General features: G+C 38.7%; 1 protein-coding gene and 1 long non-coding RNA gene across 3 annotated transcripts in view; one reads left to right on the forward strand and one right to left on the reverse strand.

The window, feature by feature from the left end:
* Positions 1-21,049, forward strand: part of LOC103723388 (pyrroline-5-carboxylate reductase-like) — a 32,668-nt gene that overhangs the window by 151 nt on the left and 11,468 nt on the right. The gene's annotated exons all lie outside the window — the stretch shown is intronic.
* LOC148703432 (uncharacterized) lies at positions 108-20,984 on the reverse strand. The gene is made up of 3 exons (XR_016396168.1): positions 20,840-20,984; positions 11,419-12,095; positions 108-982 (listed from the first exon to the last, which is right to left on the reverse strand). It is a non-coding gene; the product is annotated as an uncharacterized LOC148703432 (long non-coding RNA).

Below are 21,049 nucleotides of genomic sequence, written 5' to 3' on the forward strand. Positions count from 1 at the left end.
CCGGCCCGAGATCGCGAGCCGGGGGTCCGCGCCAACCGCCGCACACCCATAAAAGACTCTCCTCACGAGCATGCAAGGCATCTTAACCAAACATCTCAGTTATATAAAAAAAATAATTCAGCTGAAATAAATGCAATCTTATTCCATTGACTGACACAAATTATATAGTCTCACAGTTCTAAATACGCAGCGGAACAATAAATATAAAACATCAATTTAAATAAAGCCTATTCTAGGATAATTTGTGCTTCAGTTCTTCTAGTCGCTCTCCCATTTTAAATCCCCGATAGGTTAGTTCTCGGAATCTGTAAAACAACAAGAAATTGTATAATGAGCTAGACAGCCCAGTAAGTAATAAACACCTTACCTAGTCAATTCATATAATAACATAAAATATAAATACAAATTACAATAAATCAACATAATAACATAATCAATTCCTTTTCAAGCACAAATTCATTAAAATTCGTATTTTTCAAATATCCATATACATAATCATAAATCTGATTCGAAACAAATCACATTCATCTCATCAGCCTTTAGCTACGACTACACTTATACCCTGTGGCTAGGCCAGAAACAGAACCGCACTTATACCCTGCGGAGTGGGCCAGAATACCGCACTTATACCCTACGGTGTGGGCCAGAATACCACACTTATACCCTGTGGTGGGGCCAGAATTGCCAATGCATAACCCCCTATTGGCAGAGTCCAGAACATAGCCAAGCTGAGAGTTCTAAATCTGATGCACATCAAAATTCTTTTGTAGCAAATAGATATATCATAATCCGATCTAAATATGCATATACGATGCAAGAACACTAATTATATCCGAAAAATGTTATTCCAATTCACATATCCATTTTTTCATTCAAATCATCATCTTGTAAAATTCATAAATCACATATAAATTCATTAACAATTTATTCGATGTAAAAATAATATTATATAAATGAAGAGTCTAGAGAAGGCAGTTCATTACTTACATCGAACGCGATCCACAACAAATCCAATTAATCTCACAAATCCCTTGCAGAACCTAATATCCAAAAATCATATTTTTCTTTTAAAATTCATCACAATATATGTAAAACTTAAATTTTAACATTCTCCCAGGGCCGACCCTGCAGAAGTGTCTAGCCCCCTCCGGGTTCGGGTTTGGATTCGGATTCGGGTTCATATCCGTAAACCATCCTCTCCCTTTATTTATTTATTTATTTTTTTCTTTTCTTTTTTTTTTTGCTTTTCTTTTCTTCTCTTTTCTTTTCTTTTTCTTTCCTTCCCTTTTCTTTTCTTTTCTTCTTCTCCAGAAGCTTCTTTTCTTCTCCCGACTCCTCTCTTCCTTCCCCCCTTTCTTTCTTCTTTTTTCTTTCTCCTCCTCCTCTTCTCCCGACGTCTTCTCCTCCCCCCTTTCTTTCTTCTTCTTTCTCCTCCCGCGAAGGGAGGTCGGCGAGCTCGGAAGAAGCCAAGTTGAGGCCGGCGGCAGCCACGGCGGCCGGCTCTCTCCTTCCCGCGGAGGAGGTATGGGCACCGAAGGAGAGGAAAAACCACCTTCTCCTTCTTCCCTCTCTTCTTCTTTATTTCTCCTTCCACTATTCCTTCTCTGTTTTCACTGAACAGAGAAGAGGATCAAGGGATGGGGGTGCTCTTCGGTCCTCAAAGTGGCCGTCACTGAGGGCCGGCGGCGCCTGTGGCCGAAGGCATGCCGATTGCCACGGGTGCCTCCCCCTCCTTTTCCTTCTCTCTTCTTCTTCTTCTTCTTCTTCTTCTTCTTCTTCTTCTTCTTTTCAAATGGTATAACCAAGAGGTGAAGCTAGAAATCTTACCTCAGCCCCGGCGAAGATCCGGCGGCTTCTTTCCGGTGGCAAACGGAGGAGGAAAAGGATCGTCCGTGCTGTGGCTTCTCGGCTCCCTCTCTCTCGGCCGGCAGCGGCTTCCCTTCAAAATGGCTTCAACGAGAGGAGAAGCCCTAAAAAGAATGGGGGAGCCGGCTTCTTCGGGATGGCTCCCCCCCCCCCTCTCACACGCCCTCACGTGCGACGCCGTGAGGCCAAAATTTGGGCTGGGCCGGTCAATGGACCGGGCCCAGTTTCGGGATCTCACATCCTCCACCCCTTAAAAGAAATTTCGTCTACGAAATTTTCGTACATGTAGTTCAAGAGTAGATTATACTTCTTCCAAACTAAGTCATAACACTCTTCAAATCAAAGTCGTCTTGTCTGACCAATTTCAAATAATTTTATTAACCACATTTTCTCTGCACTCACTGATTTAAACCTCAACATACTCGTGTCAAGTCTAGATTTTTTTTTTTTTTAGAATTACTTGCTTATTGGTACATTCATTTTTATGTCTTCATCCGTGTGAACACTTTCGAAATTTAAAAGTTCATATTCTTCTTTTGACAATTAATCAAAAAAATATTATGTAACTATTTAATCCTTTCTAGCAGCATAATGAGTTGTCTAACAAAGAGCAGTGGGCATGGCAAAACAATAAATAAAAATAAATATTGGAACTAGAATAATACCTGTCGTCAACACATCAGAAGCCTGTGCATCTTGCTGTGTAAGTGCAAATACTCTTCCTTGAGTCTTTGGCCCCTGGCTTCCTTCCATTGCCTGAGTAGATCTATTCTCGTTTCTTTGTGGGCAGTCTGCAATTTTATGACCTATCTTACCACATCTAAAACAGGCACCGGTGTTTCAATGGCAATCCTTGTCAGCATGAGCCTTACCACATCTAGAACATTTATTGATATTCACCTGCTTAGTGTTGTCACTCGTTGATTTCTTGTTTGAACTTTCGGCGTTTTCATTGCTCTGCCCCTGAAATTCATTCGATCTGTTCCTCTTCTTTTGATTTCTTTCCCTTTCCGACCGTTCATCATTAACTTTTCTTTCAATTATTAAAGCCTTATTTACCACATCTGCATAGGTAGTCAATTCATAAGGTACCACTTGTTTTCTAATTTCAGTCTTTAGTCCCATCTCAAATTTATGCACTCGATCTAGCTCATCCTCGACTAACTTTGGAACAAATTTGGCTAGCTCGGTAAATTTAGCTTCGTATTCTGCAACGGTCATATTCCTTTGCTTTAGATGAATAAACTCCTGCTCTTTTTGCGTCCTTACACTCCGAGGAAAATACTTATCATAAAATGCTCCTCGAAATTTTTCCCAAGTAAGTGGCTCCCTATCCTGCTCATATTTATGTTCCAACATCTGCCACCAGTTGAATGCCTCACCTTGCATCATGTATGATGCAAACAAAATCTTTTCATCATCCTGGCATCTCAAGACAGCAAATGCTTTTTCCATCTCTGTAAGCCAATTGTCTACTTCCAACGGTTCTGTAGTCCCCTTGAAAGCTGGAGGAGCCAGCCTCTTAAATTCAGCTATACTGCTACGCTGTTCACACTGTTCCCCTCGTCCTTGCTGTGGCTGTGTCTGGGGTAACTGTGCTTGTTGTTGGAGCAACTGCTGTTGCACTTGCTGTTGCTGTTGATCTATCAAGATGCTTTGTAAAATATTTAAATCACATAAAAAGAAAATCTAACAATTATAATAAAATAGTGGTAAGAAAATATGTGGCTTGTGAGGTGTGAGAGGCACGCCAAAAGACGCACTGTCCTAAAACCGTTGTTGCCTCCCCACGTGCAGGTATTGGCGGTCAGCGACGGCTCCAAGATACAACCCAAACGGCTCACAGCGGGCCTAATCTACAGTGCACGTCTGTAGTAGGCAGATTACCTAGTCTATATCGGTTGCCCAATAATATAGAAAATTGTAAAAGAGAGAATGGTGGTAGAGAGAAACAATGAGAGGAAGAAGAAGGGTTTTGTATTATATTTTTTGTTAGATACAAGGAATGGCTCTTTTATAGGCCTTTTGTCATCCAACCATAACGGTTGAATACTTATGGCCTCATTAAGGCCATAATGAAAGATAATGGGAAGTTTTGAAACTTTCAAATGGAATTTGAAAAACTTAAAGGTTATAACAACTCTTTTAAAAATTTGGGGGTTACAAATCTTTTTTTATTTACACCTCTTTAAAACTTTTCAAAATTTATTCAAATTCCAACAGTCCCCCACAAGTTTCAAAACTTTATAAAATCATATACATATATATAGAGAAATTTGGGCAGCTTTATACTATGCAATGGGTGCAGGTGTCTTCCGGACTTGAACCTACACTTAGTGTTGACAGTTCTAACCTGAAGGATCATAGTGAACTAAGTCTTGAACTAGACCCTTTGGACCAGATTTTAACATGCCACACACATAGTATTGATATAGACTTGGTGCGGGTTAGCGCTATTTATGGCCATGCGCTGAATCTTGATTATCATGAGAGTTATTAGAGAACAGCCCAATTCTCACGGTCGCGGCCTCATGACAACTCTCATTTAGGTGAGTCCTCCAAGAATACATGTGACCTGTATCCTGCAGAAGTATGCCTGCCTCGGGCTCATTCAGGGTAATACCCTTCCTTAACATCACATATCAAAGCACTATTGCCATAGGGATGAGCAGGAGACTCTCTCCTTAAAAGTAGTGCTGAAATGAGTCACGCAATATGGATTGTTTCTACCCATTGAACCTTCTTCATGGGATCTCCAATCATAAAGGTTGGGTTACCTCCCTAGGTGACTCCCTTATGGGCTTAAGCCCATCCTCCTCGACAAGTCAATGACAGCTCTCTTAGAAAGAGCTTTGGTCAGCTGATCAGCTATATTTTTCTCAGACTTTACAAATTCCAAAGATACAATATTCTTATTCAATAGGCTTTTAACTGATTTGTACCTCACTTGCAAATGTCTATTCATTTTCTTATTAGTATGTGCCTGCCTTACTAACTCTATTACTGCCTTACTATCACAATGTATGAAAATGGCAGGCATGGGTTTATTAACTAAAGGCATGTCAAGCATCAAGTTCTTAATCCACTCAGCCTCAGAGCAAGTTGTATCTAAAGCTATAAGTTCTGACTCCATAGTACTCCGAGAGATAATAGTTTGTTTCTTAGATCCCCAAGATATTGCTGCTCCACCCAAAAGAAATACATACCCTGAAGTGGACTTTACATCCATATTGTCTGTTATCCAATTCGCATCACTATACCCTTCAACTACATTCGGAAATCCCTTATAACACAATGAGTATTCCGTGGTTCCTCTAAGATATTTAAAGACTCTCTCTAAAGCAATCCAATGATCTTTGTTAGGATTATGAGTATATCTACTAAGTCTCCCAACAGCATATGCTATATCAGGCCTAGTTTTATTTGCTATGTATAACAATGATCCAATCATTTGTGAGTACTTCAGTTGAGATACTGGTTCACCATTATTTTTCTTCAAATGCACATTTAGATCATATGGTATTGATATAGATTTACAATCAAAATAATTAAACTTTTTTAACATCCTTTCTATTGTACTGGTTTGATTAAGAGTAATTCCATTAGGTGTTCTTTCCAACTTCATTCCTAAAATTACATAGGCTTCTCCTAAATCCTTCATGTCAAACTTTCAAGAAAGATAAGACTTAACATCATTTACTATCTCCAAATTTGTCCCAAATATTAATATATCATCAACATAAAGACATAAGATCACATGTTCTCCATTACTCTCTTTGTAATACACACACTTATCATATTCATTAATCTTAAAGTCATATTCTAAGATCACTTTATCGAACTTCTCATGCCATTGCTTAGGAGCTTGTTTTAAACCATACAAGGATTTAACTAACTTACAGACCTTATGTTCTTGACCTTTAACTACAATACCTTCAGGTTGCTCCATATATATTTCTTCATTTATGTCTCCATTTAGAAAGGCAGTCTTAACATCTATTTGATGAATCACTAGATTATGCACTGATGCTAAAGCAACTAAAATTCTAATCGTAGTTATCCTAGATACAGGTGAATATGTATCAAAGTAATCTATTCCTTCCTTTTGTGTAAAACCTTTAGCTACTAGTCTAGCTTTGTACTTGTCTATGGTTCCATCAGGTTTTAACTTCTTCTTGAACACCCATTTACACCCAATAGCTTTATTTCCAGGAGGTAAATTAGTTAACTCCCAAGTGTTATTTTGAATAATAGACTCTATCTCACTTTGTATAGCTTCCTTCCAAAATGGAGCATCTAAAGAAGACATAGCTTCCTTATAGGTAGTAGGATCTCCTTCTGTTAAAAAGGTATAAAATTCGTCTCCAAAATTTTTCTCTATTCTAGACCTTTTACTCCTTCTTAACTCTAATTGTATTTCTGGTTCCTTAGATGCACTTGTACTAGTGGAAGGTTTATCATTAGTAGATGATTTATCTATTACTTAGTGTGAAATTTTATTTTTATAAGGAAATATATCTTCAAAATAGGTAGCATCTCTAGATTCTATAACTGTGTTATTTCAAATTTCACTAATCTCAGAGTTTATAACTAAGAATCTATTGGCACAACTATTTTGAGCATACCCTATAAAGACAGCATCTATAGTTTTAGGCCCTATCTTCTTTCGCTTAGGCTCAGGGATTGCTACTCTAGCTAAACACCCCCACACTTTCAAGATTTTAAGATTAGGTGTTCTTTTCTTCCAAATTTCGTAAGGGGTCTTATCATTATCTTTCACAGTTACTCTATTCAATATGAAACATGCAGTAAGAATTGCTTCTCCCCATAAATTCTCAGGTAGTCCAGAACTTATCAACATCGCATTAACCATATCCATTAAAGTTCTATTTTTTCTTTCAGCTACTCCATTAGATTGAGGAGAGTATGGCGGAGTTATTTCATGTACTATTCCATATTCCTCACAGAAGATGCTAAAATTAGTAAGGGTATACTCACCTCCTCTGTCGGATCTGAGTTTCTTAATCTTTCTTTCTAATTGATTTTCTACTTCGGTCTTATAAATCTTGAATTTATTAAACACCTCATCTTTAGTTTTTATTAAGTACACATAGCAGAATTTCGAACAATCGTCTATAAAAGTCACAAAATACTTATTTCCTGCTCTAGTAGGTGGTCTGTTCGAATCACATACATCACTATGTATGAGCTCTAAGAGTTGAGTGTTTCTTTCTACAGACTTATAAGACTTTTTAGGTTGTTTGGCTTGTACACACACTTCACATTTATGTTTAAAGTTTAGATTGGACTTAGGGACTAAGTCTAGATCCATCATTCGTTTAATTTTCTTCAAGTTTACATGTCCCAATCGTTCATGCCATACATTAGAAGATTCAACATTGAAAACACTTGAAGAGATAACTTTAACTTCTGAAAGTACATTTAATTTAAACAATCCCTCACTAATAAATCCTTTCCCAACAAATACATTATTTTTTGAAATTACAACTTTATTGGATTCCATAACAACCTTGTATCCTTGTTGGACTAAGGATGACCCACTAACTAAATTTCTTCTGATTTCTGGAACATGTCGCACTCCTTTCAAAGTTAAGATCTTTCTAGACGTCATCTTCAAATCTATGTCTCCAACTCCAAGCACACGTGCAACAGAGTCATTACCTAATGTTACACTTCCTCCACTTGATTTCCGATAAGTTTTAAAATAACCATGATCAAAACAAATATGTACATTAGCTCCAGAATCTAACCACCAATCTTTATTTCCATAGGTAAAATTGATAGAAGAAGAACTAAAGTTATACCTAAAGGATGGTTCAGCTGAATTTTCTTGATCCATCAACATATAGACTTGAGCCTTTGGATCTCTTTGATAGTGATTTGACTTAGGCTTGGGCTTATACTCCTCAGTCTTCTTGAAGAAGCAATCTTTCGCCATGTGATTAGTTCTCCCACAAACAAAGCATAGCCTTTTCTCACTTCCTTTGCCCTTGAATGTTTTGTTATTATTATTATTACGGTATTGAAAGTTTTGGTTTTGGTTAGAATGATTGTGAAACCTATTATTTTTCTTGAAGTTCTTACCCTTACGTTGGAAATTATTTCTCTTGTAAAAATTCTTAGTGTTATTTTCAACTAGGTTCACCTTAGGAGTCTTTTCATCCTCTTTCTTAGTATTGGCTCTATGTTTTTCCTCAACTCTAAGAGAGTTTATGACTTGGGTTAAGGTTAACTCTCCTTGTTTATGCCTAAGGGTCCTAGCAAAATCATTCCAAGATGATGGCAACTTATCTATAAGACAGGAGACTTTAAAATCTTCACTAAATTTGGTTCCTTTTTTCTCAACTCCTCTAAGAAGTTCTTGATACTCATGAATTCGATCTCCCACTAGTTTATTGTCTACCATTTTATAACTATAAAAATTTGAGACAGTAAACCGATCAATGTCAGCATCTATCATCCCATATTCAGCCTCTAAAGCATCCCAAAGTTCTTTTGCACTTGAGGTAGTGGCATGATACACATCATAAAGGTGGTCAGACAAAGCACTAAGTATTCTATTATAGCAGTGGTACTCTACTTGCTCATTAGTCATTTGTGAAGGTAACTCTTGATTAGACCGTGGTTCCTCTATTGCAGATACAAGTCCTAACATAGTCAACCAATATTTAAGTTGTCTTTGCCACCTACGAAAATTTTGTCCACTAAATTTTTCAGGCTTAATACTATTAGCTTCTTCCATATTTGCCATTCTAAATTTTAAACACTAAGTTTTTAAAGTTTAAAAAGGGCAGTAGAGTATTCAACTGTGAGGAAAAATAATAACAATAATGTCACTAATGAATAAATTTAAACAAGATGTTCCTAAGAGTATCTCTTAATAATATACTATGTAACAATAACTTTACTAATAATTGCAAAGGAAAACAACCCTAATGTCACCAATTAGATTTAATACTTATATCTTCACCAAAACTATTTTTTTTTTTAAATCAGAACAGTAAACTTTTTTTTTATATATATTAAATAGTAAACTTTTTTTTTTAAAGCAATAAACTATTTTCTTAATTAAAAACAGTAAACTATTTTTTATATTAAAACAATAAACTGTTTTTTTAATTAAAACAGTAAACTATTTTTTTTTTAACAGTAAATTGTTTTCTTTGATTAAACAGTAAACTGTTTTTTTCTATTAAACAGTAAACTGTTTTTTTATTTAAAACAGTAAACTGTTTTTTTTTTTAATTAAACAGTAAACTGTTTTTTGTTGAAACAGTAAACTGTTTTTTGTTGAAACAGTAAACTGTTTTTTTTTTTTAAACAGTAAATTGTTTCCTTTGATTAAACAGTAAACTGTTTTTTTTTTATTAAACAGTAAACTGTTTTTTTTATTAAAACAGTAAACTGTTTTTTTTAATTAAACAGTAAACTGTTTTTTGTTGAAACAGTAAACTGTATTTTGTTGAAACAGTAAACTGTTTTTTTATTAAAACAGTAAACTGTTTTTTTTTTTTTGATTAAACAGTAAACTGTTTTTTTTGTTAAAACAGTAAACTGTTTTTTTTATTAAAACAGTAAACTGTTTTTTTAATTAGAACAATAAACTGTTTTTTTTTTAAATTAAAACAGTAATCTGTTTTCTTGATCAAAACAGTAAACTTTTTTTATTAAAACAGTAAAACAGTAATCTGTTTTTTTTAATTAAAACAGTAATCTGTTTTCTTGATCAAAACAGTAAACTTTTCTTTTTTTATTAAAACAGTAAAACAGTAAACTGTTTTTTTTTAATTAAAACAGTAATCTGTTTTCTTGATCAAAACAGTAAACTTTTTTTTTTATTAAAGCAGTAAAACAGTAAACTGTTTTTTTTTAATTAAAACAGTAATCTGTTTTCTTGATCAAAACAGTAAACTTTTTTTTTATTAAAACAGTAAAACAGTAAACTGTTTTTTTTATTAAAATAGTAAACTATTTTTTTTAATTAAGCAGTAAACTGTTTTTTTTATTAAACAGTTTAATATTAAAATTGAGAATCTAAAGCTAAACTATATATATATTATTATTTAAAGTGTATTCAACAATGATTTCTATCAAAGATGAACAAAAACAGTGTTCAACTATGCATCTTGCAGATATATAAACATATAGATGAAACAATATAACAACGGTTTTAGAATGTTGATCTAACAAGATGCTTTGTAAAATATTTAAATCACATAAAAAGAAAATCTAACAATTATAATAAAATAGTGGTAAGAAAATATCTGGCCTGTGAGGTGTGAGAGGCACGCCAAAAGACGCACTGTCCTAAAACCGTTGTTGCCTCCCCACGTGCAGGTATTGGCGGTCAGCGACGGCTCCAAGATACAACCCAAACGGCTCACAGCGGGCCTAATCTACAGTGCACATCTGTAGTAGGCAGATTACCTAGTCTATTTCGGTTGCCCAATAATATAGAAAATTGTAAAAGAGAGAATGGTGGTAGAGAGAAACAATGAGAGGAAGAAGAAGGGTTTTGTATTATATTTTTTGTTAGATACAAGGAATGGCTCTTTTATAGGCCTTTTGTCATCCAACCATAACGGTTGAATACTTATGGCCTCATTAAGGCCATAATGAAAGATAATGGAAAGTTTTGAAACTTTCAAATGGAATTTGAAAAACTTAAAGGTTATAACAACTCTTTTAAAAATTTGGGGGTTACAAATCTTTTTTTATTTACACCTCTTTAAAACTTTTCAAAATTTATTCAAATTCCAACAGTTGCATCTGCATAAGGCCCACTATGGTCTGCATAACTTGGCCTAGGCCTGGCTCTTGTTGTCCTATCTGAGTATCACTAGCAGGATTGACGACTCTCTCCTGCTGAGGGGTGTTACCAGCTTGTTGGGGTGTGCTGTCATTTTGCGGGTTGGGTGCCTTATTAGTAGCTCTGCGAGTAGTCTTTCTGGTCCGACGTGGAGGCATCCTGATCTATGTCTATCAGATAGCAGCATACCAATAATAAGCTTACCAGTTCATTACAAGTACATAGAATGGTTGTTACAATAATCATAAACTAACGTCCCAATGTCCCTAGTGTCTACCCATCTACACTCATGTCATGTCAGATTTTCTTATCTCATAATTTATCCAATTATGCTATGATACCATAAAAGTTGTCACGCCCCCGGCCCGAGATCGCGAGCCGGGGGTCCGCGCCAACCGCCGCACACCCATAGGAAACTCTCCCCACGAGCATGCAAGGCATCTTAACCAAACATCTCAGTTATATAAATAAAATAATTCAGCTGAAATAAATGCAATCTTATTCCATTGACTGACACAAATTATATAGTTTCACAGTTCTAAATACGCAGCGGAACAATAAATATAAAACATCAATTTAAATAAAGCCTATTCTAGGATAACTTGTGCTTCAGTTCTTCTAGTCGCTCTCCCATTTTAAATCCCCGATAGGTTAGTTCTCGGAATCTGTAAAACAACAAGAAATTGTATAATGAGCTAGACAGCCCAGTAAGTAATAAACACCTTACCTAGTCAATTCATATAATAACATAAAATATAAATACAAATTACGATAAATCAACATAATAACATAATCAATTCCTTTTCAAGCACAAATTCATTAAAATTCATATTTTTCAAATATCCATATACATAATCATAAATTTGATTCGAAACAAATCACATTCATCTCATCAGCCTTTAGCTACGACTACACTTATACCCTGTGGCTAGGCCAGAAACAGAACCGCACTTATACCCTGCGGAGTGGGCCAGAATACCGCACTTATACCCTACGGTGTGGGCCAGAATACCACACTTATACCCTGTGGTGGGGCCAGAATTGCCAATGCATAACCCCCTATTGGCAGAGTCCAGAACATAGCTAAGCTGAGAGTTCTAAATCTGATGCACATCAAAATTCTTTTGTAGCAAATAGATATATCATAATCCGATCTAAATATGCATATACGATGCAAGAACAGTAATTATATCCGAAAAATGTTATTCCAATTTACATATCCATTTTTCATTCAAATCATCATCTTGTAAAATTCATAAATCACATATAAATTCATTAACAATTTATTCGATGTAAAAATAATATTATATAAATGAAGAGTCTAGAGAAGGCAGTTCATTACTTACATCGAACGCGATCCACAACAAATCCAATTAATCTCACAAATCCCTTGCAGAACCTAATATCCAAAAATCATATTTTTCTTTTAAAATTCATCACAATATATGTAAAACTTAAATTTTAACATTCTCCCAGGGCCGACCCTGCAGAAGTGTCTAGCCCCCTCCGGGTTCGGGTTCGGATTCGGATTCGGGTTCATACCCGTAAACCATCCTCTCCCTTTATTTATTTATTTATTTTTTTTTTTTTTTTTTTTTTTGCTTTTCTTTTCTTCTCTTTTCTTTTCTTTTTCTTTCCTTCCCTTTTCTTTTCTTTTCTTCTTCTCCAGAAGCTTCTTTTCTTCTCCCGACTCCTCTCTTCCTTCCCCCCTTTCTTTCTTCTCTTTTCTTTCTCCTCCTCCTCTTCTCCCGACGTCTTCTCCTCCCCCCTTTCTTTCTTCTTCTTTCTCCTCCCGCGAAGGGAGGTCGGCGAGCTCGGAAGAAGCCAAGTTGAGGCCGGCGGCAGCCACGGCGGCCGGCTCTCTCCTTCCCGCGGAGGAGGTATGGGCACCGAAGGAGAGGAAAAACCACCTTCTTTTTCTTCCCTCTCTTCTTCTTTATTTCTCCTTCCACTATTCCTTCTCTGTTTTCACTGAACAGAGAAGAGGAACAAGGGATGGGGGTTGTCACGACCCCCGCCCCGTTCCCGGCGGGCCGCCGCGACGGTCCTAGGGTGCGGGTAGGCATAAGGCCACCAGCCACCGCGTAGAACCCTACTACCTATCAATCATCAATAAATCTTGAAAAATTTGGCATGATGCATGTACAAAATGATCACTTTTCCTATAGTGACCTGTCAGGATTATCTCAATACATACAACACACTACCTGTCAGAGCAACAATCACATAATCCGTCACATAATGAACCTGGACAATATATATCAATACATTATCTCAGGCATATAACTCATATGTATAAAAATCTGGTTCCCATTCCATCCATGGTCAAACCCATATCCACAACAGGATCTATGACTGTAACTATACACTATATACAATAGAAGGTTTATAATACACCAAAAGGGTATAAACCTCTATCTACATTATACTATACTATACTATGGAGCGGCACAGCTAGCAGGCAACCACTAATCCTGCTCCTCTCTATACAATACCTTTCCTGCAATCAAAAACATCAAACTGGGGAGTGAGTATATAAATACTCAGTGAGTGGAGTAGAGAGTACTATGCACATGAGACAAGATATAATCATGGCTCGAGGTAAAATCTCAAGATCAATAACAAGATGAACATGAACTCAACATAAAGAATATGGAGTAAATCATCAATATCACCACAATCAATATCAACTCATCTGAAGCATATATGGAATAATCAAGTCAACATATATGCTACTCATGAATATGTTCAACAGGTCATAGTACTGAATCATATAAATCAGGTGTCAATAGGCTGAATCATCAACAAGACAGCTATCGGGAGGTGGGTTTTACGCCCCAGGCGAACCAGCAACAACTCCCTACTACCATATGCATACATCGAATATGACACCACACCAATATGTAAATCATCACTAGACAGCTGTCGGAAGGTGGGTTTTACGCCCCAGGCGAACCAGCAACAACTCCCTACTGTCACATGCATATGCAGGATAAGACACCATACCGATAACATAAATGCTAGACAGCTATCGGGAGGTGGGTTTTACGCCCCAGGCGAACCAGCAACAACTCCCTACTGTCACATGCATATGCAGGATAAGACACCACACTGATCATATAAATGCCGGCCAGTATCCAGAACAGAAATCCATCTCACATCTACATACTAAACGGCACCTCGCGGGAATTCTACATCCGCGGAAAGCCATACTGCACCTCGCGGGGTCTTACTATGCCCGGCGGCAAGCAGAATATAAGTCGTAGGACCGGCCGATCCTACGCCTAGGGCCGTGTCCCCCCTAGGAAGGGACTGGGCTCCGCCCACCCAGAAGGCTACTATGTGCACAAAGGCCGATGTTCAACCCCATCGACTATAGGTGTCCTGCAGATACTGCCAAGCCATGCATAAATGCCATAATGCACCCTCCCAATACTCTACTAAAAAGGAGTATGATCAAGACTACCACTCACTCGATCATGACCCAATCATAAACTAACATCAGGGTTAGGAGTGAGGGTCAAGGAAGTGCAATACAACTCAATATACCACTAAGAAGGCTCTACAAATCTTTGAAATGGAGGAAATGAAATCAATTTACAAAAGAAGTTATTTCACAATTTGGAACCAATTTAATTACTCATAAAAGAGTATAATCAAGCTACGACTCACAAGTCTTTAAAATAGAGGAAATGAAATCAATTTACAAAAGAAATCATTTCACAATTCGGAATCAATTTGATTACTCATCAATCCCTCATAATTCCTCTCAATGTTCTCTCAAATGCATGTACAGAATAATCAAGCATAGAGAATCAAGATTATAGAGAAATCTACTACAATATCAATCAATATGCTCAAGTGGAATCAATTCACACTTGGCGACATTCATGAAAATGAATTAAGGATGCTCATGGTGCAAAGTACATGACTCCCACTCACCTGTCAATCTGGCACAGCCCTGATACGCCTCCAAAAATCTACAGCAGGCAGTGGGGAACTTCTTCCTCTTGTTCCCTAGCTTCTTGCCCAACTGTGACATGCATTTACAATACATTTAGTCTTGTATCAAGGGCTATAATCTACGTGCCAATTATAACATAGGGAACTTTAATTGATTCAACTCCCCTGTTCCCTAAATCTTTTCTTTTCTTTCTTCTTTTCCTTTTTAATTAATTAACTCACCATTTATGTGTATTAGGAACTCCTTTGCATGAGTACAAGGTCCCTTTTAGCTTGATCTAGGCTTAATACTCTATTATAGCATGAAATCCCCTATTTTCCACCCGGATGAACAGTAACCCGAACTGACAGTGGGTTACTTCATCCCGGTTTTGATCCACTTTCAGGACTCCAAAATTGATGAAATTTTTACCTAACATTCTACACTCATAGAGGATTCCAAAGAGATAACATGCATCATCATCGGAGGCCGTTTGACCCCCTAAATAATTCGTCGAAGTTGGAACTTCGACACAGTTTTTCCGTAGTGCCGGAAAAATTTGTCAAAATCCGATCTTCTTCTTTTAACCACCTCTACAACCCTTATCCGACCCCTCTAGACTATATCCACCCTTTGTATAGTCTAATGTCATCAAAAGACTAGATAGGGATGGATATTTACCTTTTTCTTTTTGGAAATCGAGGTCCTTGCGTAGAGGGGAAGGAGATCTACACTTTTCCCTTCAGCTGGCAGCGCAACCGGGATCTCCTTCCTCTTCCTTTCTTCCTTTCCTTTCCTCTTCCTTTCTTCCTTTCCTTTCCTCTGTTTCACGCCTGAGAACCCCCCTCCCTCTTTCTTTCGGTTTCATTCCAAAAGCCAGCTCAAACCCTCCAATTAAATCACATCAAGATACTATTCACCCTTTTTTTAATATTATTAAATTCCCATTTTGCCCCTAACACTTCAACATATCTACGGTTATGCCATTAACTTTTGATTTCTTCCAATTTTACCCCTTATATCAATTTTAAAGGACTATTCTATCCCTTTTTATATATAAAAAAAAATTTTGGGGTTATTACATCCTCCCCTCCTTATATAAAATTCGTCCTCGAATTTAAAAGAGTAAATTACCTGTTTACTCAAAGGGGTGAGTGTATTTACTTTTCATATTCTGCTCGGTGTGGTATTGGAAATCAAATAAATTGGGAGTGTTTTACGTTCTATCTCTACCACATAGGTAGGATACACATACTTCGCTTCTATACTATCCCCTACAAATGTACTAATAGCTAAGGGAATATGCATTAATATCTTATCCTTAGCTAACTTTTTAGCAAAATAAAGGGACACAAATGAATGGGTAGCTCCAGAATTAAATAATACTCTAACTTTAATCTTATCAATGAGGAGCATACCTGTCACAGCTACATTTAATGCCTGTGCCTCTTGTGGATTTACCGTGAATACCCTTCCTTGCCCTCTACCTACTGGAGCTGATGGCTGAGATGGTCCAACACTCTGCTGTGATGCTAGTGTCTGACCTCTGCCTCTGCCTACAGGCCCCCTACTACTAGGCCTGTCCATCTGCACAGAAGGGTAGGATGCCAAAGGCACAAACTGCTGGGTGGCACCCTGCAGGCATTCTCTGGCAAAATGACCCGGCTGTCCACATCTGTAGCACACTCCCTGGCCCATTCTGCATCTGCCAGGGTGCTGCTTCCCACATATGCCACACACTGGCCATGATTGGAACCCAGATTCAGTTCTGGCTATAGTGACTGGAGGACGAGGTACTGATGGTAGAAAAGTTTCTTGTGATTGACCTCTTTCCCTCCATTTCCTCTTACGTGGGGCAGGTGGAGTTGAGCGTACAGACTGCTCCGTCGGGCCCTCCGAGAGATCTACTCCCTCAGATCTACCTCTACTGCTTTGCTCCTTCCCCACACTCATTTTTCTCTGTTCTCTTTCAGCTCTTTCCTCTTTGTTTCTGGTCTCCCACTGTTTTGCTTTATCTATCAGCCTAGACAAGGTGGGGACCTCTACTGCCAGTACTGCATTATAAAGCGGGGAAATCAGACCCCGCCTGAATCTTTCTATCCTGGCAGCTTCAGTGGGGATGATGTAAGGAGCATACTTCCCCAATCTAGTGAACTCACGAGCGTACTCAGATACGCTCATTCCGGGCATCTGCTTCAGCCTCTCAAACTGAAGAGCCCGATTCTGCCTCTCAGCCGGAGACAAAAACTCATCCATCACTGCTTGCCTGAACTCTTCCCAGGTTGGAGGATTCCTACTGTACAATCTGTCCTCCACGTGCCTCTGGTACCAGCCCCAGGCATCTTCTTTCATTGTAAGCCCTACAAGTTCTATAGCTCTTGCATCAGAACAGGGCAGTCTCCGTATCATCTTTTCAGTCTCCTCCAGAAATCTCTGAGGATCTTCACCTTCTTCCCCCTTAAACTCCGGGGTTCTGAGCCTAAGAAATTCCTGTACAGTAATCCCCTCATCATCTAGAGCCCGCCTGGCCAAACTTCTTGGCACAGGTACAGGAGGTGGGATGGATACTACTGACGGGGCAGGAGATTTCCCCCGAGCAATCTGCTCCCTCAGAGCTTGATTCTCCACCAGTAACTGTTCCATCAATGCATCTCTACTTCCTACCTCTCCTTGATCATCAACCCTCCGTCTATCAGCAGGAGGAGGTTTTTCTCTTTGGGGCTCGACATGTGCAGAACCCGCATCCAATGCTATATCTGGCTCCATCCTCCTTCCAGGACGAGCAGGTCCTCTCCTTGGAGGTATTCTTTATATCTCTCTAAAAAAGTCAAAAAGAGAGGATGGTCGTTACACACTGAGTCATGATATATTTTACTGAGTTGTAAATGACTCATAAAATAACATACAGAAAAATCCTATGCTCCATAGTATAATCCTATACTTAATCCTGACTCATCCTATTGCTCTGACAGGACTCTTCTTAACCTTTGCTCTGATACCAAGCTTTGTCACGACCCCCGCCCCGTTCCCGGCGGGCCGCCGCGACGGTCCTAGGGTGCGGGTAGGCATAAGGCCACCAGCCACCGCGTAGAACCCTACTACCTATCAATCATCAATAAATCTTGAAAAATTTGGCATGATGCATGCACAAAATGATCACTTTTCCTATAGTGACCTGTCAGGATTATCTCAATACATACAACACACTACCTGTCAGAGCAGCAATCACATAATCCGTCACATAATGAACCTGGACAATATATATCAATACATTATCTCAGGCATATAACTCATATGTATAAAAATCTGGTTCCCATTCCATCCATGGTCAAACCCATATCCACAACAGGATCTATGACTGTAACTATACACTATATACAATAGAAGGTTTATAATACACCAAAAGGGTATAAACCTCTATCTACATTATACTATACTATACTATGGAGCGGCACAGCTAGCAGGCAACCACTAATCCTGCTCCTCTCTATACAATACCTTTCCTGCAATCAAAAACATCAAACTGGGGAGTGAGTATATAAATACTCAGTGAGTGGAGTAGAGAGTACTATGCACATGAGACAAGATATAATCATGGCTCGAGGTAAAATCTCAAGATCAATAACAAGATGAACATGAACTCAACATAAAGAATATGGAGTAAATCATCAATATCACCACAATCAATATCAACTCATCTGAAGCATATATGGAATAATCAAGTCAACATATATGCTACTCATGAATATGTTCAACAGGTCATAGTACTGAATCATATAAATCAGGTGTCAATAGGCTGAATCATCAACAAGACAGCTATCGGGAGGTGGGTTTTACGCCCCAGGCGAACCAGCAACAACTCCCTACTACCATATGCATACATCGAATATGACACCACACCAATATGTAAATCATCACTAGACAGCTGTCGGAAGGTGGGTTTTACGCCCCAGGCGAACCAGCAACAACTCCCTACTGTCACATGCATATGCAGGATAAGACACCATACCGATAACATAAATGCTAGACAGCTATCGGGAGGTGGGTTTTACGCCCCAGGCGAACCAGCAACAACTCCCTACTGTCACATGCATATGCAGGATAAGACACCACACTGATCATATAAATGCTGGCCAGTATCCAGAACAGAAATCCATCTCACATCTACATACTAAACGGCACCTCGCGGGAATTCTACATCCGCGGAAAGCCATACTGCACCTCGCGGGGTCTTACTATGCCCGGCGGCAAGCAGAATATAAGTCGTAGGACCGGCCGATCCTACGCCTAGGGCCGTGTCCCCCCCTAGGAAGGGACTGGGCTCCGCCCACCCAGAAGGCTACTATGTGCACAAAGGCCGATGTTCAACCCCATCGACTATAGGTGTCCTGCAGATACTGCCAAGCCATGCATAAATGCCATAATGCACCCTCCCAATACTCTACTAAAAAGGAGTATGATCAAGACTACCACTCACTCGATCATGACCCAATCATAAACTAACATCAGGGTTAGGAGTGAGGGTCAAGGAAGTGCAATACAACTCAATATACCACTAAGGAGGCTCTACAAATCTTTGAAATGGAGGAAATGAAATCAATTTACAAAAGAAGTTATTTCACAATTTGGAACCAATTTAATTACTCATAAAAGAGTATAATCAAGCTACGACTCACAAGTCTTTAAAATAGAGGAAATGAAATCAATTTACAAAAGAAATCATTTCACAATTCGGAATCAATTTGATTACTCATCAACCCTTCGTAATTCCTCTCAATGTTCCCTCAAATGCATGTACAGAATAATCAAGCATAGAGAATCAAGATTATAGAGAAATCTACTACAATATCAATCAATATGCTCAAGTGGAATCAATTCACACTTGGCGACATTCATGAAAATGAATTAAGGATGCTCATGGTGCAAAGTACATGACTCCCACTCACCTGTCAATCTGGCACAGCCCTGATACGCCTCCAAAAATCTACAGCAGGCAGTGGGAAACTTCTTCCTCTTGTTCCCTAGCTTCTTGCCCAACTGTGACATGCATTTACAATACATTTAGTCTTGTATCAAGGGCTATAATCTACGTGCCAATTATAACATAGGGAACTTTAATTGATTCAACTCCCCTGTTCCCTAAATCTTTTCTTTTCTTTCTTCTTTTCCTTTTTAATTAATTAACTCACCATTTATGTGTATTAGGGACTCCTTTGCATGAGTACAAGGTCCCTTTTAGCTTGATCTAGGCTTAATACTCTATTATAGCATGAAATCCCCTATTTTCCACCCGGATGAACAGTAACCCGAACTGATAGTGGGTTACTTCATCCCGGTTTTGATCCACTTTTAGGACTCCAAAATTGATGAAATTTTTACCTAACATTCTACACTCATAGAGGATTCCAAAGAGATAACATGCATCATCATCGGAGGCCGTTTGACCCCCTAAATAATTCGTCGAATTTGGAACTTCGACACAGTTTTTCCGTAGTGCCGGAAAAATTTGTCAAAATCCGATCTTCTTCTTTTAACCACCTCTACAACCCTTATCCGACCCCTCTAGACTATATCCACCCTTTGTATAGCCTAATGTCATCAAAAGACTAGATAGGGATGGATATTTACCTTTTTCTTTTTGGAAATCGAGGTCCTTGCGTAGAGGGGAAGGAGATCTACACTTTTTCCTTCAGCTGGCAGCGCAACCGGGATCTCCTTCCTCTTCCTTTCTTCCTTTCCTTTCCTCTTCCTTTCTTCCTTTCCTTTCCTCTGTTTCACGCCTGAGAACCCCCCTCCCTCTTTCTCTCGGTTTCATTCCAAAAGCCAGCTCAAACCCTCCAATTAAATCACATCAAGATACTATTCACCCTTTTTTTAATATTATTAAATTCCCATTTTGCCCCTAACACTTCAACATATCTACGGTTATGCCATTAACTTTTGATTTCTTCCAATTTTACCCCTTATATCAATTTTAAAGGACTATTCTATCCCTTTTTATATATAAAAAAAAAATTTTGGGGTTATTACAAGGGTGCTCTTCGGTCCTCAAAGTGGCCGTCACTGAGGGTCGGCGGCGCCTGTGGCCGAAGGCATGCCGATTGCCACGGGTGCCTCCCCCTCCTTTTCCTTCTCTCTTCTTCTTCTTCTTCTTCTTCTTTTCAAATGGTATAACCAAAAGGTGAAGCTAGAAATCTTACCTCAGCCCCGACGAAGATCCGGCGGCTTCTTTCCGGTGGCAAACAGAGGAGGAAAAGGATCGTGCGCGCTGTGCCTTCTCGGCTCCCTCTCTCTCGGCCGGCAGCGGCTTCCCTTCAAAATGGCTTCAACGAGAGGAGAAGCCCTAAAAAGAATGGGGGAGCCGGCTTCTTCGGGATGGCTCCCCCCCCCCCCCCCCCCCCTCTCACACG

This window comes from Phoenix dactylifera, chromosome 8 (genome assembly GCF_051530095.1).
Source record: "Phoenix dactylifera cultivar Ajwa chromosome 8, Ajwa_hap1_PhDact_Kaust_v1.1, whole genome shotgun sequence".
NCBI lineage: Eukaryota > Viridiplantae > Streptophyta > Magnoliopsida > Arecales > Arecaceae > Phoenix > Phoenix dactylifera.